An 18,620-nucleotide genomic window follows, 5' to 3' on the forward strand; every position below is an offset into this window, starting at 1 on the left:
TTTATTGATTCAATGCAATTCTAGTTTAAATTCTAGTAATTGCGTGTGTGGGTGTGTTGTGTGTAAATTTATAGGCCGATTTTTAAATTTATATGGAAATGCAAAGGACCAGGAATAGCCTGGGAAATCTTGAAGAACAAAGTTAGAGAGAGAGAGAAAGAGAGAATATACTGGGCCTCGATTTATTACAGAAAGATCATTGCAATGATCAAAGAAAACAAGGAAAGGGCAAGTTTAAAGAAGTAGTGTTAGTTGAGTTGAATATCCATATGGAACTAAGGGCATAAAAGTCAATTCTAGATTGATGTAGACTAAATATGAAAGATATCATAATACATTTTTAGAAGATAAAATAGGAGAGTACCTTTATGATCTTGAGGAAGAGGGTAAAGATTTCTTGAATAGGACACAAAAACATTGAGCATAAAATAAGAGATTGATAAGTTGTACTCTTAATTAAAAATAAGAAATTTTTTGCCGACCAAATGGCATGAATAAAATCATGAAAGTTTGTATCTATATACCACTAAGTAGTTGCATGTAAAAGGTATATGGAACTTCTATGAATCAATAAGCGACAGATAAGTAACTCAAAAACAATTTAAAGATTTGAACAAAAATATCCCAGAGAGAATGACCATTGGCCAATAAGCACATGAAAAGATGCACATCATTCATGATCATGGAAGTGCAAATTAAAACATGTTGTGATAGCATTACATGAAAATATGTTCAACATCACTAATTATCAGAGAAATGCAGATCAAAACTACAATAAGGTATCACCTCACACTGGTTAGAATGGCCATGATGAAAAAGTCTACAAACAATAAATGCTAGAGAGGGTGTGGAGAAAAGGGAACCCTCCTACACTGTTGGTGGGAATGTAAACTGGTACAACAATTATGGAGAACAGTAAGGAGGTTCCTTAAAAAACTAAAAATAGAACTACCATATGATCCAGCAATCCCACTCCTGGGCACATACCAGGACAAAACTATAATTCAAAAAGATACATGCAGCCCAGTGTTCATAGCAGCACTACGTATTTACAATAGCCAAGAGATGGAAGCAACCTAAATGTCCATTGACAGATGAATGGATAAAGAAGATGTGGTACTTATATACAATGGAATATCATGCAGCCATAAAGAAGAATGAAATAATGCCATTTACAGTAACATGGATAGACCTAGAGATTGTCATACTGAGTGAAGTCAAACAAAGAAAGACAAATATCATATGATATCTCTTATATGTGGAATCTAAAAAAATGATACAAATGAACTTACAAAACAGAAACAGAGTCACAGATGTAGTAAAGAAACTTATGGTTACCAGGGGGAAAAAGCAGGGGAGGGATAAATTGTGAGATTGGGATTGACATATACACACCACTGTATATAAAATAGATAACTAATAAGGACCTACTGTATAGCATGAGGAACTCTACTCAAACTCTGTAATGGCCTATATGGGAAAAAAATCTTAAAAAGAGTGGATATATGTCTATGTATAACTGATTCATTTTGCTGTACAGCAGAAACTAACACAACATTGTAAATCAACTATACTGTAATAGAAATTAAAGGGAAAAAAACCATATTGTGATAGCATTAACACCCATAAGCTAGACCAAAAAATGAAAATGTTGATTAATAAAATGTATTTAATAGACATTATCACTCAAGCAGATAGCATACACTTTTAATATGTATGGTTTATAAAATTTATATATGGTTTTTAATATGGTGGTTTATAAAATTTAATAGTATTTCTATATTCTTATAATTTTCCAATGAAATAGAAATAAATAACTACCCTGACTAAAATATTAACTACTTAGAAAGTTAAGAAACACAGCAGGAAAAGCCTTGTATCTAAGATAACAATAATAACAACAATAATAACTACTTTATGCCTACGAACTCACTTACACTAACCGTAACTCCAGAGGTAGATAAAATTATTCCCTGGAAACTGAGGCAACAGGTATATTTAGTCACCTGCCTGATGTTTTCTCCTTGTTCTCCAGAATCTGATGGCTGCTCTGGAGTTAACACAGCAGATCAGTTCACCTTGATCTCAGGCCTCTACACCCTCATTCAGATAGGTTCATTCTGATGATGCTAATGGCATCATCAAATGCTGCAGTGTGTAGTCATCTTTTGTATTTACTTTGCCTCTATTCTGTTGTCTATTAGTTCTAACCTATTATTTGGCATTTTCTCAAATATTCTATTCCAAAGCTTTTTCCTTTTCTTCTTTATGGAAATGATAAGGTTTTGTTGTTGCTGTTTTCCTTGGAGGGGTAGGTATATTTTCTGTAATTCTGGAAGACTTTTGGTGGAAGGTTAGAGATATGAATATGCTCACTCTTTCATCCTCTGTCCTGAGGTGGAAACCCCTAAAAGGACTTTAAGCAGAGATGCATAGGGTACTAATGACCAACAAGACTATTTAGGATTTTTTTTTTTCTTGAAGCCGGAGTCAAAGCAGCCATTTTTAACTGTGTAACTGGGAAAATGGTTTTGTGTATAACTTACAGATTTTCTTTACAATTATAGACTAAGACAAAAAATTCCACATTTCTTTTGTGTGTGTGACTCTCCAGTCTCCACCTCATCAAAGCAGGTTTAAAAACAACTTATCAGACACTTATGTTTATACTTGATAAATGAGATATCCTTTATGAGACCTCAGGTGTGAAAACACCTATATAGGACAAAATAGCCAATAACTAGTTTTTAAGAAAGGCCACTTCAAAGACTGAAAGACAGCTTATTTCAACTTCTGACTCTTTTTTTTTTTTTAGTGTAACATCTATTCCTTTAATCTTATAGATTCATCTTCTTTAGTTCATGGTTCATTTCTCATTTAATTAATAGAATTTTGGTGTCCTCCAGACATTCTTGGGATTCTTTAAAATAATAGGATCATGGCAAAATTAAAGTACCATGGTATGTACTGATCGCTGGTAAATTTAGAGGATGCTGATATAATATTTGATATAATGTAAAGAAGAGAAACTAAAATTTGGGGGATTAGGTAATAAGGGTTTTGAAGAGAACTGACGTTTACTGAGTGCCTGCTATTAATACTAATTTTTAACCTTTTTCGAGAAATAATGAGTTAGGTACTGTGCTAAGCATGTAACATTTATTAGCTCATTTGCTTTTCACAATAATCCAAAAATGAGTTTCCTCATTTCAGAGGTGATAATACCAAGGCTCACAAAATGAGGAGTTGAAGGGCCCAAAAAAGATTTAGTCATTAATCATATGAGAATGAGAGGGCAAATTTTTCACACAGATAGAAATGGCAAAATCAGGCAAAATATCATGTCTCTCCATTTTTTGCTTTTCTCCACAACTTGTTTTTCTTACAATGCTGAAGTCAGAATACTAATTATGTAAGCTTATTCCCCTGGTATTACCATTTTGATAATAATTCTGGAAAAATGCAAACTGCAGATCAAACATGCAACTTTGTTAAGACACTAGCTAATGTAAAATTGGAATAAATGATTCCTGATCTCAGGGGACTGTCATTTGACCATGTATGTTCATGATCCAGTTTTAGAAACTTGGCCAATTCAAATGAAAACTTTCCATTTTGCTAATCACCCTCCAGAAATGACTGCCCAAGAGATGCGAGAACATATGTTGGTAACTGATTCAGCCTTATCTTGCTTCAGCTTCATTTTATTATAAACAAAATAATTTATGTGTGAATTACAATGATCCCACCTACTACTTTCAGAACAGTTTCCCTTCCACTAAATATAAGGAACTTAATCACTTACTTTATCAAAATTACATGTCACTGGAACAGAGCTAATCTCATTTTGTAAACTCACTCAGATAGTTCTCAGGTTTAATGTGTAATCAAATAAACTAATTTCAAATGCACTTTTTGCTTATTTTTAATTTTCTTTATGTTAATAATATTGTATTTCCTTATGGCTGATGTACCACAGGCAGTATAGAAATTACTTGTTTTATGAATATGTAACACAAGAATACCTCTTCTTTAATAATATAGCCTTTTTTTTTTTTTTTTTTTTTTTGCGGTATGGGGGCCTCTCACTGTTGTGGCCTCCCCCGTTGCAGAGCACAGGCTCCAGACCCGCAGGCCCAGCGGCCATGGCTCATGGGCCCAGCCGGGAGCGGCATGTGGGATCTTCCCGGACCGGGGCACGAACCCCTGTCCCCTGCATCGGCAGGCAGACTCCCAACCACCGCGCCACCAGGGAAGCCCTAGCCTCTTTTTAATACAAGAAGTAAGGAATTAAATTTGTAGAAAACTTTCTTTTGAAATATGTAGACGTTTTAGACAGATGTTTTATACTGATTTTAAGCATCTTAATGTTTGAAGGAAGCTTAAGAGAATACTGTTTCTTTTGAGATATGAATCATGATATATTCTCCCATTTTTGAATAGACTTGCCAAGTATCTAAAAGGTCAGATGAGCAGTCCAAAGTCATACAGGAAGGGTGAGTCACAGAAGGGAGATAAGAATGCAGGTTTTTCTGTTTTCTGGTATATATGTTTGTTATTTAAAAAAAATCTGATAAAGTGTAGTCCTAGTTTTCTGCAACTAATATGTTTATTTAAGATTAAATCAAAGGGAGGTGGTAACTCTGGCCATTTCCATATCGTTCTTACCCAGTGGTATATAGTATACCACTATATATATATAATATATATATAATTATGAGGATGAATTGCTGAACATTGGACGATTGATATGAAGGAATATCAGATTTTTAAATACTGAACATTTGGCAAAACTGAAAAAGACATCATTTCTGCATGCCAGATGAAACTTACTGGCTTCTCATATATATCAAAATATTGTTCTAGGAACAAAAATTATCTTAACCAAAAATTAGAACTATAACTCCATGTGTCTTTAAAGCACATGTAAAGTTTTTATATAACATTCTTCAATAAATTCTATTTTAAATTCTCTATTCTAGGCATTTTCACAGCCATTTGGTCCTTACAACATCTCTTTGAATATATAGGAAAATATTACCATCATTTTAAAATTTGATTTTATTTATTTAATTTTATTTCACCATTTCCATTTTAATAGTTAAAAGAAAAATCAAGGATAATTAATTTAAAATATTTCCTCAAAGTCACATGCATTGGAAGTGATAGGTTTGGAACATCTCCCAGGTCTTAATTCACATTATGTTTATAATCCACCATCTTCTTATGCTAATACTCTTGTTATACAATGTCCTACTTGAAAGTCAGCTGCCCTTGCCTAAAATTTGCTACCTCTGGCAGTGAAATAGATGGAAATTAACTTGCCTCCAAAAGTAGTGAAGCTGGAACTTACTATCAGTGAGTTTTCAAAACTATTGTCACTCCAAATAGTGAATCACTTGACTTCAAGCAGACATAATTTCCAAATAATAGTTGGGAATGGTTTCAACTCAAGTTGTTAATGTTTTAAAAAGAATAAATAAGAATACAGTAAGTAATTAGATAACTACATAATAAATTGTGATATGGTGAACTTAGTATTATTTAAGAAAGAATTGGTAAATACTATTTTAAATTCATAATCTTGGTGAAGAAAATGGTGGTTTTAAAGGCTGTTTGAAAACCTGTGAAGAGTCCCGACTTATGCGGTGTTGCTTGAAATAGCACAGCTATTTGATATAATTTTAGAAGACAGTTATTTTTCTAGAATGTAGTCTCATATTTTATCATGGTAAAAATGTCAATTTGTGTTTAAATAAGAATTTTGAAATTTCATTCATATATAGTGTCACTCCAAAATTCTAAGTAGTTCTTCTAATTGTTTTAAACTTTTGCTTTAGTTTTTTGGAAGAGATTATGGAGATGCTAGAGAAATTTTATTTTAAAAATAAATCATCACTCTGGCATCCAGGTGATTTATACACTGGCTTACAGTTTTTCACTGCAATATTAATAAAGACTCAGTGTTTTTTATTTTTCAGGAAGCTTTATTAAATTAAATTACAATAATTTAAAATTTATTTAAATTGAAGGAAATGAAAAGTATTACCGTAATCTCACTCAGTGCCTTAGAATCCACTCTTCAAAATGTAAACTGAATGTCTGGATATATAAATGTTTTCATCCTACTTGTTTATTTTCAAAAAGTAAAGAATGATTGTGTGTAATTTTTAAAATGCCATTGAATGAGTGAAGGTAGTCTTTTCATTCACAAAAGGTTAGTTTTTCACAACTTTGGACATTGTATGAACTCTCTTAATTTAATATTAGACCCGGGAAATCTATTATGCCTCTACTTTGCCAGTTCTGTCCAAAACAGCACAGGTGGCCATTCAACAAGAGGCTGTCACTATCTGTTCGTGACATACAATTCTTATTCCCTATTTTCCAATCCATGTTATTATGAACTGAATTCCCCCAACCCTCAAATTCATATGTTGAAGCCCAAAACCCAATGTGACTATAATTCAAGATAAGGTCTTTAAGGAAGTAATTAAGGTTAAATGAGATCATAAGGTTAAATGAGGTCATATGGAGCTTTAATCCAATAGGACTGGTGTCCCTATAAGAAGAGACACGAGTGAACTCACCATCTCTTTCTTTAAGCACAGAGGAGAGGCCATGTGAAGACACAGCAAGATGCAAATTGGGAAGAGAGACCTCACCAGAAACCAGTCCTGAAGATGCCTTGATCTTGCACCTGTACTCTCTAGAAATGTGAGAAGATATACTTCCGTTGTTTAAGCCACCACTTCTGTGATATTTTGTAATGGCAGCCTGAGCAGACTATACACATTTATACCCACTTTTTCCTAACTTTTGTAACTTGTATACCAAGTCTTTTATTTTTCTCTTTATGCGATCCTTCTCAGAAGTGCTACTTCTTGCTGCATGGTAATGTCTTTCTCATTCTACCTGCCACTGAGAAATAATATCCAAACTAATAAAATTAGAAATGACTCTAATTTCTAGGAAGTATATTGGAAAATAAAGAATAGAATAACTATCCATCAAAAAAAATAGACTTATGCAATCTCTACCAAAATACCATGGTATTTTTTTTGCAGAAATAGAAATATCTATCCCAAAATTCAATGGAATCTCAAGGGACCTCAAATAACTAACAAATCTTGAAAAAAGAACGAAGTTGAAATGCTCACACTTCCTGATTTCAAAACTTATTACAAAGCTATAGTAATCAAACCAGTATGGCACTGGAGTAAAGATACACATATAGATCAATGGAATAGAAAAGAGGGCCCAGAAATACATTCTCCTTTATAAGGTCAAATGATCTTTGATAAAAGTGCCAAGACCATTCAAAGGGAAATGAAAGTCTTTTCAACAAATAGTGTTAGGGAAACTGAATATTCCCATACAAAAGAATAAAGTTGGACACTTACCTTACATCATATACAAAAATTAACTCAAAATGGTTCAAAGGCCTAAATATAAGAGCTAAAATTATAAACTTTTAGAAGAAAACATAGGGGAAAAACTTCATGACGTTGGACATTGAAATGGCTTCTTTGATATGACACCAAAAACATAGGCAACAAAAGTTAAAATAGATAAATTAGATTACATCAATGTAAAAATTTTTGTGCCTCAAAGGATGCAATCAGTGGAAAAGGTAACCTACAGAATGAAAGAAAATATTTGCATATCACTTATCTGATAAGAGTCAATATCTGGAATACAGAAAGAAATCCTACAACTCAACAACAAAACAATCCAATTAAAAAATGGACAAAGCACTTGATTAAATATTTCTGCAAAGAGGAGATACACATGGCCTACCACTGCATAAAGAGGTGCTCAACATTAGGAAAATGCAAATCAAAACCACAAAGAGATACCACCTCGCACCCATTAGGATACCTACTATTAAAAACCAAATATAACAAGTGTTGTCAAGGATGTAGAGAAAAGGGAACCCTTGTGCACTGTTGGTGGGAATGAAAAATGGTGCAGCTGCTATGAAAGTATATGGAGTTTCTTCAAAAATTTAAAAATATAACTACTATATGATCCAGCAATTCCACCTATTATGGACTAAGTTGTGTTTCTCCAAATTCATATGTTGAATTCCTAACTTCCAGGACCTTAGAATGTGATTATATTTGGATATAGGGTCTTCCAAGTGGCAATTAAATTAAAATCAGTTTGACCCTAATCTAGTATGACTGGTGTTTTTAACAAAGAGGAAATTAGGACACCTATCTACTCAGAGGAAAGATCATGTGAAGACACAGGGAGAAGATGGCCATCTACAAGCCAAGGAGAACAGCCTCAGAAAAAAGCAATCAGTATGGTTTGAATTTTTGTGTCATTCCAGTATTCACCTGTTAGAATCCTACTGCCTAGTGTGATGGTGTTAGAAGTTGGGGCCTTTGGGAGATAAATAGGTTGACAGTAGAATCCTCATGAATGGGATTAGTGATCTGATAAAAGAGACCTCACAGAGCTCCCCAGCTTCTTTCATCACGTGAGAACATGATGAAAAGTCTGCAACTTGGAAGAGGGCCCTCGCGTGACCATGCTGGTACCCTGAGCTCAGATTTCCCACCTCCAGAACTGTGAAAAATATATTTTTGTTGTTTTTAGGTTACCGGGTCTATGGTATTTTGTTATAGCAGCCTGAAGGGACTAAGACACCAACCCTATAGCAATGTCCACAATAGCCAAAAAGTGGAAGCAACCCATGTGTTCCTCGACAGATGAATGGATAAGTAAAAATAGAATATTATTCAGCCTTTAAAAACTCAGGAAATTCTGACACATAATACAACATGGATGAACCCTGAGAAGACTATGCTAAGTGAAATAAGCTAGTCACAAAAAGGCAAATACTGTATGATTCCACTTATATGAGGTACCTAAAGTGATCAAATAAAAGACAGAAAGTAGACAGGTGGTTGACAGGGGCTGGATGAAGGCAGGAATGGTGAGTTGCTCAATGGGAACAGAATTTCAGTTTTGCAAGTTGAGAAGGGTTCTGGAGATTGATTGTACAACAATGTGAATATACTTAACACTACGGAACTATATACTTAAAAATGGTTAAGATGATAAATTTTATGTTATGTGTGTTTTACCACAATTTAAAAAATAGGTTTCTGCAATGTGATGGTCCTGTTTAGATGTTAGTGGTTGCTACTGTTTTAAACATCAATATGAGTATTGTTTTTAGCTATTACTATAGATATATAGAAATTGGAGTTGCCAGATAAAGCATAAGATGCCCAGTTAATTTGATTTCAAATAAAAAAATGAATACTCATTATTATAAGTGTGTCCCAAATATTGCACAGCACATCCTTATATTAAAAATAATATTTGTTGTTTCTCTGAAATTTAAATTGGGCACTCTGTATTTTTATTTGCTAAATTTGGCAACTCTAATAAAAATATGCATTTTCATGATACTTTGCCATAGAAGGGTGCATGCTATTCTGTATAAAATAAATGTAGTATCTTATATTTGAGTACGTGGAATCGAAAAGTGAGGGACTATCTGAGATGTCAAATTACCAGGACCAGTGACATTTTGAGAGCTATAGGTGGCCCTGGTAAAGGTGTTATTCCATAAATAGCAATTCTAACCTATAGTTTTTACTCTAGTTTCTCACTGTCTTGTGCCATTTGAAATATTTCTACATTTAAACCTATTTGACCTCTTTTTGAAATATAATTTTTTTATTAGGGGTAACATCTTAAAAGTATTTGTTGAGATGTAAAGTAATTGATTTATACTCATGCACACACATTTATTTCTGTAACCAAATAAATCTATTAAATGTTGACTCAAATCAGTTAAATTTTGGAAAATTCTGCATTAATTGATTCTTAATCATTATCATCTTAACTCAGACATATGCTGAATAGTCATATACGAATAAGGGACAGCAGAAAGTACATGTAATTTGTAATCAGAAAGTCTTTGTTTATATCCTGGCTTTGCTATTTTTTGGTTTGGTGATCTTGGACCAGTCATATAGTCTCTTTTGTAACAGTGATATAATAATAATACTTACTTCTCAGGATGATTGTGAAAATTTTAAATGAGTGTAAAATTATATATCAACCTACATTTTGATACGAAAACACATAGGAAACTATTAGGACATGAGGAATTTGAGAGGAGTAAATGAGAACGGGCTTGACCAGAGTCCAAAGTGCTGCCATTGGCAGGTGGGAAGAAGTAGAGACTGGGTACTCAGGAAGCAAAGAAGAGAAATAGACACTGAAAGGTATAAATGCATTAAAGTAGTAATGAAACCAAATCACAGACCTTCTATGTATTTCTTGATCTTTCTCACTTTGGACAAAACAAGTAAACAGAGAAACAGAATCAACTGTTTAGAGTGAAAGAGTTAAGTAGAAGAGAGATTTGGGGTTATATCCTTCTTCTAATTTTATAGATTACTGAATATACTCTGGAACAAAAGGGAGAAAAAGGAAATACTATATATTGAACAACTAATAGAAGCCAGATATTTTATTAAATTTTTAACGCACACTTATTCAACACTTGTTATCTCTTTTTTACAGATGAGAAAATTTAGATGTAATGCAGTTAAGGAGCCTAAGATCACACAGCTCATTAAGTAGCACAACATAGATCTAAACCCAGACTATCTAAATATCTAAATTCAAAGGTTTAATGTATGACACATACAGCCTTCCTAAATGTTCTTTCTTCCTGCTTTACTCATAGAATTAGTAGGAGTACATATTGTATATGAGTCAAAGCATCACAAATCTCATTTGTACCTAGTCTTGGGAGACACAGTATATCTAACACACACGCACACAAATATTGGGTTGGCCAAAAAGTTCATTTGGGTTTTTCCATAACATGTACAACCCTGAATGAACTTTTTGGTCAATCCAATATACCAAAATGTATATGTTTACATAATATACACATATGCATAAAGATATATATCCTCATATATGTATATATGTGACAAAAATAACTAAAATGCTTGTGAAAAATGAATGATTTTATGGTTGACAAGGGCTGAAATACTGGCTTGGTAGAAATACTAAGTTTGTTTACTATACACATCAAATTCAGAAGAATTGTACTCATGGCAAGGAGAGAGAATTTATGAATCCCATCTTCACACATACCAACTTGCATTAGTACGTTAGAGGACAAGCAACCTTAAATAAACAAATACTTCTTGAAAAAACAGCTTTAAACACTGTGTTTTTGGATGCTATATTATATTGAATACCTTATCAAAATAATGAAGTTAATACAACTGTATAGATGCATTCAATGAGAAAAAGTATGGGCTATTTATTTAAGAAGCAGTGCTGAAACAGCAATGTATCAACCTGGAAAAAATTTAAAACAGATCTCTTGTCTCACACTATTTACAAAAATTAACACTAGTTGAATATAAACGCCAAATCTTTTCTTACAATACTGCAAGAAAACCTAGATAGTTAATGTATAATATTAGAAACCTAGAGTATCTAGAAACTCAGAGTTTTGCTAAATAAAATTTAAGCCATTTGTAGGGCAAAAACAAAATAACATGCAAGATCAATAGACACATGATATATCTGAAAAAAATGGCAATGCAAATAGCAGGCAACAAGTTTCAGAAACACACAAGGAGTTTTTACAAATTGACAAGAAAAAAGACAAAACATACAATATAAAAATGGACAGAAGATATGAATACACAATGTACCAAAAGCAAATCCAAATGACTAATACACTTGGGATAAAGGAAATTCACTAATTACCAGGGAAATAGAATTCAATACAACAACGATTTAACCCGAGAACATTTTAAAATGCTCTAAAACCTAATGCTGGTATGGATATGCGGTATAAGGTACTGTCTTAGATTGCTCGTTGAACTGTAATGCGATTTACCTTTTTAGCCTTCTGTTCCAGAACTCTCTATATTGATATGTAATATGAGAATCTGATAATATCTACTAAAATTTTTAAAAAGCTATTCCCTTCCTAGAAAGCTATTCTGTAGAGGCAAGAAAACAAGCAAACGAGCAAACAAAAAACAATTTGTAAGAGCTTATACATAAAGATATATACGGCAGAACTGCTCAGGGTAATGAAAAACAAAAGTAAAAACAGTATGAAAAACCCAACTCTGAATATGTGTGTATGAGTATTATATTATTATATATGATCTATAAAGATTATTAAACTGTGGAGAAAAATACACATGGACATACACTAAGTTGTTAATCAGGATTGTCTAAAGGGAAGGGGTTGGGATGGGCTCCTGCAATTAGGAAAAAGAAAGTGATGGATGAGAGAAACGTGTTCCTTGCTAAAACATTACAAGAAATAATTCCACTTACAAGAAAGAAAAAAAAAGCATAAATTAAAATATGCCCCTTGTTATAGCAGTGGAAATTAAAAGATGACTGTTGTTTTGTTTTGTTTTAACCTATTTTGGATCAAGTAGAAAAATTATATATCAGTATTTAGAGAATTCCTATTTATGACAAGAAAACTAAAAATCAAATTAATAAAACCACATCATAAACTAAGTTTTTTAAAAAATACAGCTGCATGTAAAAGCAATAAACTAGATTTTTAAGCTTATTCAAAATAAGCCCAACTATACTGAATAAAATAAATGAAATAATGATTTTGGAAATTAAGTAAGCCATTCATATCTTCTCATATTGGAGCTTTTACATTATTTGAAAAGGGATGAAAGCCAGGAAACTTGTTTCTAGCCAATAATTAGCTAATTGAAAGTGAACAATGCAGGAATCTGTTCATTTAAATTAGGCTGTGGTAAGCCTTAAAAAAAACCTAGAAATTTTGAGTAAACTGTTGAGTAAAATTTTAAGTTAAACTGTCTTTTTTTTGGTAGTTTGCTTGACTTCACTTTAAACTGCTAGAAGCTGATCCTTTTTATGTTCATATTTAAGGAAGTACTGAAGGTCATATCACTCAAAGCCAACCCCATCAGGCATCCTACCAAGATAATCTGTGAAGAGGTCAGAGGTGGAAATGAAACAGAGAAGAGGCAGATTTTACCAGTCCAGTTCAAGGAATTTCTCACTATCCTCATAGACGACCTCTTTTCAATGGAAAGGGAAAGGGCTGCACTATGAAGACAATGGAATTCCCTCCATCTTATGTAGATTAATTTTTTCATGAGATAAAAGTAACAAAGCGTTTGTATTCTTTATACAGAATATAATGTTTTATTGAAAGTAAATTATTTATTTGGGGTTTACTAGTGCTCAGCTGAACTGTGTCCCCTCCAAATTTCTGTGTTGAAGTCTTAACTCCCAACATGACTGTATTTGGAGACAGGGCATGTGAGGAGGTGATAAAGGTTAAATATCATAAGAGTGAGGCCCTATCCAACAGAGATGGGGGGCTTATAAAAAGAGGAAGAGATACTGAAACAGGAGAGAAGGGGCAGGGCACAACCTTTAAAAGAATAACATAGCCCAAGGACATGACATAAACTGATTAGAACCAAATAGGTCCAAGATGGTGGTTGAGTCAATTTCCATTAGACCTTGAGCCTCAGTATACGCTCACTGTAACACATCAGCTAAATGACACACCCACAGGCGCCATGACAGTTCCAAGGCTGACCATAAAGGTTAAAAAGTGGGCAGTAGCCCAATTCCTGGAAATCCTGGAAATTATGTTTATCACACATCATCTAAACTCTCATTCTTTTAGCACTGGTTTATTTAGACCCTTCTAGTTTAGATAAAAACCACAGGTAAACTGATAAACAATCATTCCACATGGATTCATAAATCCTAAAGATAAAGACCTCCAACAGTTCCAGCAACTCCCTAGGTTACACAATCTGACCAGTCTCTCTCAAAGTCACCCTAGGAATCCAGCATCTAAAACTCTAATTTCACCCTCTTCCCTTTGAGGTATTGTAAGCAGACAGGGTAGTGGGTCCCCAGAGAAAGAGACCACGCATGGGCTTTCTTGACGTAAGAGAAGCCATTTTTGGCTCAAGGCATTTTGTGATCTAAGCTTGGCCACAGTGCTTGCCCTTGAACGGGTCTCAGTAATTAATGATCTTAAGAGAAGTGAGGGAAAGCAGGAACAAAGGAAAAGCAGTTGAGAAACAACAGTTCAGTGAAAAAACATTCCTAGTTCCTCCTCAAGGGGTATACATAACAATCTGATATATATCTTTGAGTTCTGCAGGAACTAAGACCCCCAACCAGGTGGAAGATAGAATGATGATGACCATTTCTGACTTCAGTCAACTGAAGTTTGGACTCTGTCCACCTTTGCCCCAATTCTATGCTGAATTTTTCTCTGCTCAAGCCCCTTCATGAACATGCATACAATGCCCAAGCCCCTTTATAAGTAGGCATGTACACTTAGCTTAAAAATTCCAGAATTTTGCAGTCCGGGGAGATGCTGCTTTGGGAAAGATCCTTGGTGTTCTCCTTACTTACTGCAAGTAATAAATTCTTCCTTTTCCTGCTCTTTGGCTTGGTTGCATCTTTTGGCTCAACACCCACCAAGAGATGGACCCAGATTTCAGGTAACATTTTGTATAGACAAACTTATTTAATATAATAAATTATACCTGACATAATTATATATCATTGTAATATAATGCATGAAACATGGTACATTGTACATATTCATGTAATAGTTTGACAGGTCCATTTAAATGGTTATTCTTTTTCTATTTTTCTTTTTATATTCAGTTAAAATTAGAAGTTCTAAAATCAGAGAGCAAAGTAAGTAATACATTTTTAGAAGTTAAAATGTTACATGGTAAAAGTATCTTCTTCATGAAAATAAATACTTTTTGTCATATAACTATCATGTCAGATTAAAAATTGCTTGGCAAGCTATAATGAAAAACACATCTTTACCACGCAGAAATTAAACAATCTTACTAAACTAACTTCATCTCCCTGAGCCTTTGTTTTCTCATTTGTAAGTTTGGGATAGAGAAGAAAAGAGCAGAAAATTGTAATCAGGTGAGGCTACTGGTCTTAGTGACTGAGATGGTAAAACAGTACTTGATCCCTTCTACTCTCTCGTCAATTGTCTGGTGTGAAGTAAAATTCATATTTTATGACAAGGCAAGAAAAATTTAAACATAAAAAATTCTTCTCTGCCCTTTGGCCTCCTCTCTCCCCCCACTGTGCATTGTGTATCTGTATTATGCATCGCCCAAACCTCCCCCAGCAGCAGGAAGACCTGCACAACCGTAAAGTGCAACATTCTCCTAGCATCAACAAGACAACTTCTGAAAAGATAGCATTCCTTCTTGATCTTGTAAGGGGTCACATGACCTACCACGATGACACTTAGATCTGGATTACGTAAACTGTCAATAATACATCATTTGATGTACCGCCCTCTGTCTCAAAAAACTTACATAACTGTGCCTTGAATTCTAAGGGGTGGAGCAATTCTTAGAGCTTTCTGAGATACTCTTCCCGGGTTATAATCCTCAAATTTGGCTCAAATAAAAATTTCCATTTCTTTCTTAAATCAACTGATTAATTTTTTCATTAACACTAGTTTGTCAATGTTTCCCTATTCTGTTTCTGCACCTCCCCTTTTCTCCCCATGAATCATTCCCCAAGGTTAGAAAAGAAAACAAAACAAAAAAAATCAAGTTACTTCCTAGGCCTCTAGGCAAATTCTCATCACTCTTTCAATATAGTTCAGGCTAGGCATATTTACTTTCCTATGACAGGTTCTGCTCTACCTGATAATTATCATCAGCCTTTCCTTGTTATCCAAACAAATTAAAGGTATAAAAACAGAGAACATAAAGAGACAGTTTAACTTTAAAAAATATTATCTTCCCTGGATTTTTAATACACACCTTCTCACCAAATGTTCTTGTTTATTATTAGGAAGATTACAAAACACTGCAACTATATATTTTCACAATAAACTTGTTATCCATTTTCATTCAAATGAGACTTTTTACCACTCAATGTAATATCGACTTTTGGAAGCCCACTAAAAGTGATAAACCAGGGTTAGCACAAATTATGTTGTTCCCTTACCTGAGAATCAAATGAGTCTTCTGCATTGTTGTTGACAGAATGAATATCCTTACATTGCCATGTTTTACTCAGAAATCAGGTGCATTACTATCACACATGACAAAATATCCTTTGCTACTCTTCAATCTTCAGTCTGAAATGATAAATTATAAAAACATTCTTTTTAGGGTTTTAAAAAATCACGGCTAGTATGAATTACTTTTGCATTTTCTTTAACAAACTTTGATAGAAAAGACTTAAAAAATGTCTTTGTAACTTATCTATTGTAATAGATGGGAAAACATACCCAATTAAGTAAAAATTAAAAGCATAAACACTGAGTTGACAAAGATAAAGCCAGATAACATTTAATTATGTGATAAATTCCGATTATGTAGGCAATATTGGAAATTATGAGAAAAAAAATCTCAAAATATTTTTCCCCTTTTGGTGACAGAATTTTTAAGCTGTGAATTAATTACATTTTGTTTTTATCTTTCCACTTCTCATTGCCTTATTTTAAATTTCCATAAATCATGTCTAATTTTCTCTAGCCAAAAATGAATGAAATAAGAGAGGGGGAAGATGGCGGAAGAGTAAGAGACGCGGAGATCACCTTCCTCCCCACAGATACATCAGAAATACATCTACACGTGGAACAACTACTGCAGAACACCTACTGAACGCTGGCAGAAGACCTCAGACCTCCCAAAAGGCAAGAAACTCCCCACGTACCTGCGTAGGGCAAAAGATAAAAGAAAAAAAGAATAGGGACGGGACCTGCACCAGTGGGAGGGAGCCGTGGAAGAAAGGTTTCCACACATTATTAAGCCCCTTCGTGGGCAGAGACTGCGGGTGGTTGAGGGGGAACGCTTCCGGGCCACGGAGGAGAGCGCAGCAACAGGGGTGTGGAAGGCAAAGCGGGGAGATTCCCGCACAAAGGATCGGGCCGACCGGCACTCACCAGCCAGAAAGGCTTGTCTGCTCACCCTCCGGGGCGGGCGGGGGCTGGGAACTGAAGCTCGGGCTTCGGTTGGAGCGCAGGGAGAGGACTGGGGCTGGCGGCGTGAACACAGCCTGCAGGGGGTTAATGCGCCACAGCTGGCCGGGAGGGAGTCCGGGGAAAAGTCTGCACCTGCCGAAGAGGCAAGAGACTTTTTCTTCCCTCTTTATTTCCTGGTGCACGAGGAGAGGGGATTAAAAGTGCTGCTTAAAGGAGCTCCAGAGACAGGCGCAAGCTGCGGCTAAAAGCGCGGACCCCAGAGACGGGCATGAGACGCTAAGGCTGCTGCTGCCGCCACCAAGAAGCCTGTGTGTGAGCACAGGTCACTATCCACACCCACCTTCCGGGGAGCCTGTGCAGCCCGCCACTGCCAGGATCCCGGGATCCAGGGACAATTCCCCCGGGAGAACAAACAGCGTGCCTCAGGCTGGTGCAACGTCACGCCGGCCTCTGCCGCCGCAGGCTCGCCCCGCACTCCGCACCCCTCCCTCCCCCCCCCCCCCGGGCTGAGTGAGCCAAAGCCCCCGAATCAGCTGCTCCTTTAACCCCGCCCTGTCTGAGCAAAGAACAGACGCCCTCCGGCGACCTACACGCAGAGGCGGGGTCAAATCCAAAGCTGAACTAAGGGAGCTGTGCGAACAAAGAACACAAAGGGAAATCTCTCCCAGCAGCCTCAGGAGCAGCGGATTAAAGCTCCACAATCAACTTGATATACCCTGCATCTGTGGAATACCTGAATAGACAATGACTCATCCCATATTGAAGAGATGGACATTGAGAGCAAGATTCATTGTTTTTTCCCCTTTTCCTCTTTTTGTGAGTATGTATGTGTATGCTTCTGTGTGAGATTTTGTCTGTATAGCTTTGCTTTCACCATTTGTCCTAGGGTTCTATCCGTTTTTTTTTTTTACTTTAAAAAAATTTTTTTTCTTAATAACTTTTAATTATTTTATTTTACCTTACTTTATTTTCTTTTATCCTCTTTCTTTCTTTCTTTCTACTTTTTCTACCTTTTATTCTGAGCCGTGTGGATGAAAGGCTCTTGGTGCTGCAGCCAGGAGTCAGTGCTATGCCTCGGAGGTGGGAGAGCCAACTTCAGGACATGGTCCACAAGAGACCTCCCAGCTCCACGTAATATCAAACGGCGAAAATCTCCCAGAGATCACCATCTCAACACCAGCACCCAGCTTCACTCAACAACCAGCAAGCTACAGTGCTGGACATCCTATGCCAAACAACTAGCAAGACAGGAACACAGCCCCACCCATTAGCAGAGAGGCTGCCTAAAATCATAATAAGTCCACAGACAGCCCAAAACACACCACCAGACGTGGACCTGCCCACCAGAAAGACAAGATCCAGCCTCATCCACCAGAACACAGGCACTAGTCCCCTCCACCAGGAAGCCTACACAACCCACTGAACCAACTTTAGCCACTGGGGACAGACACCAAAAACAATGGGAACTACGAACCTGCAGCCTGCAAAAAAGGAGACCCCAAACACAGTAAGATAAGCAAAATGAGACGATAAACAAAATTGATAAACCATTAGCCAGACTCATCAAGGAAAAAAGGGACAAGACTCAAATCAATAGAATTAG

The 18,620-nt window shown here is 35.5% G+C and overlaps 1 long non-coding RNA gene across 1 annotated transcript in view; it reads right to left on the minus strand.

The window, feature by feature from the left end:
* LOC141278888 (uncharacterized) overlaps positions 1–18,620 on the minus strand; it is a 139,506-nt gene that overhangs the window by 40,933 nt on the left and 79,953 nt on the right. Inside the window, exon 2 of the long non-coding RNA XR_012332287.1 lies at positions 16,036–16,168. This is a non-coding gene — a long non-coding RNA (uncharacterized lncRNA). The remainder of the gene's footprint in view (positions 1–16,035; positions 16,169–18,620) is intronic.

This window comes from Tursiops truncatus, chromosome 6 (assembly GCF_011762595.2).
Source record: "Tursiops truncatus isolate mTurTru1 chromosome 6, mTurTru1.mat.Y, whole genome shotgun sequence".
Classification (NCBI taxonomy): domain Eukaryota; kingdom Metazoa; phylum Chordata; class Mammalia; order Artiodactyla; family Delphinidae; genus Tursiops; species Tursiops truncatus.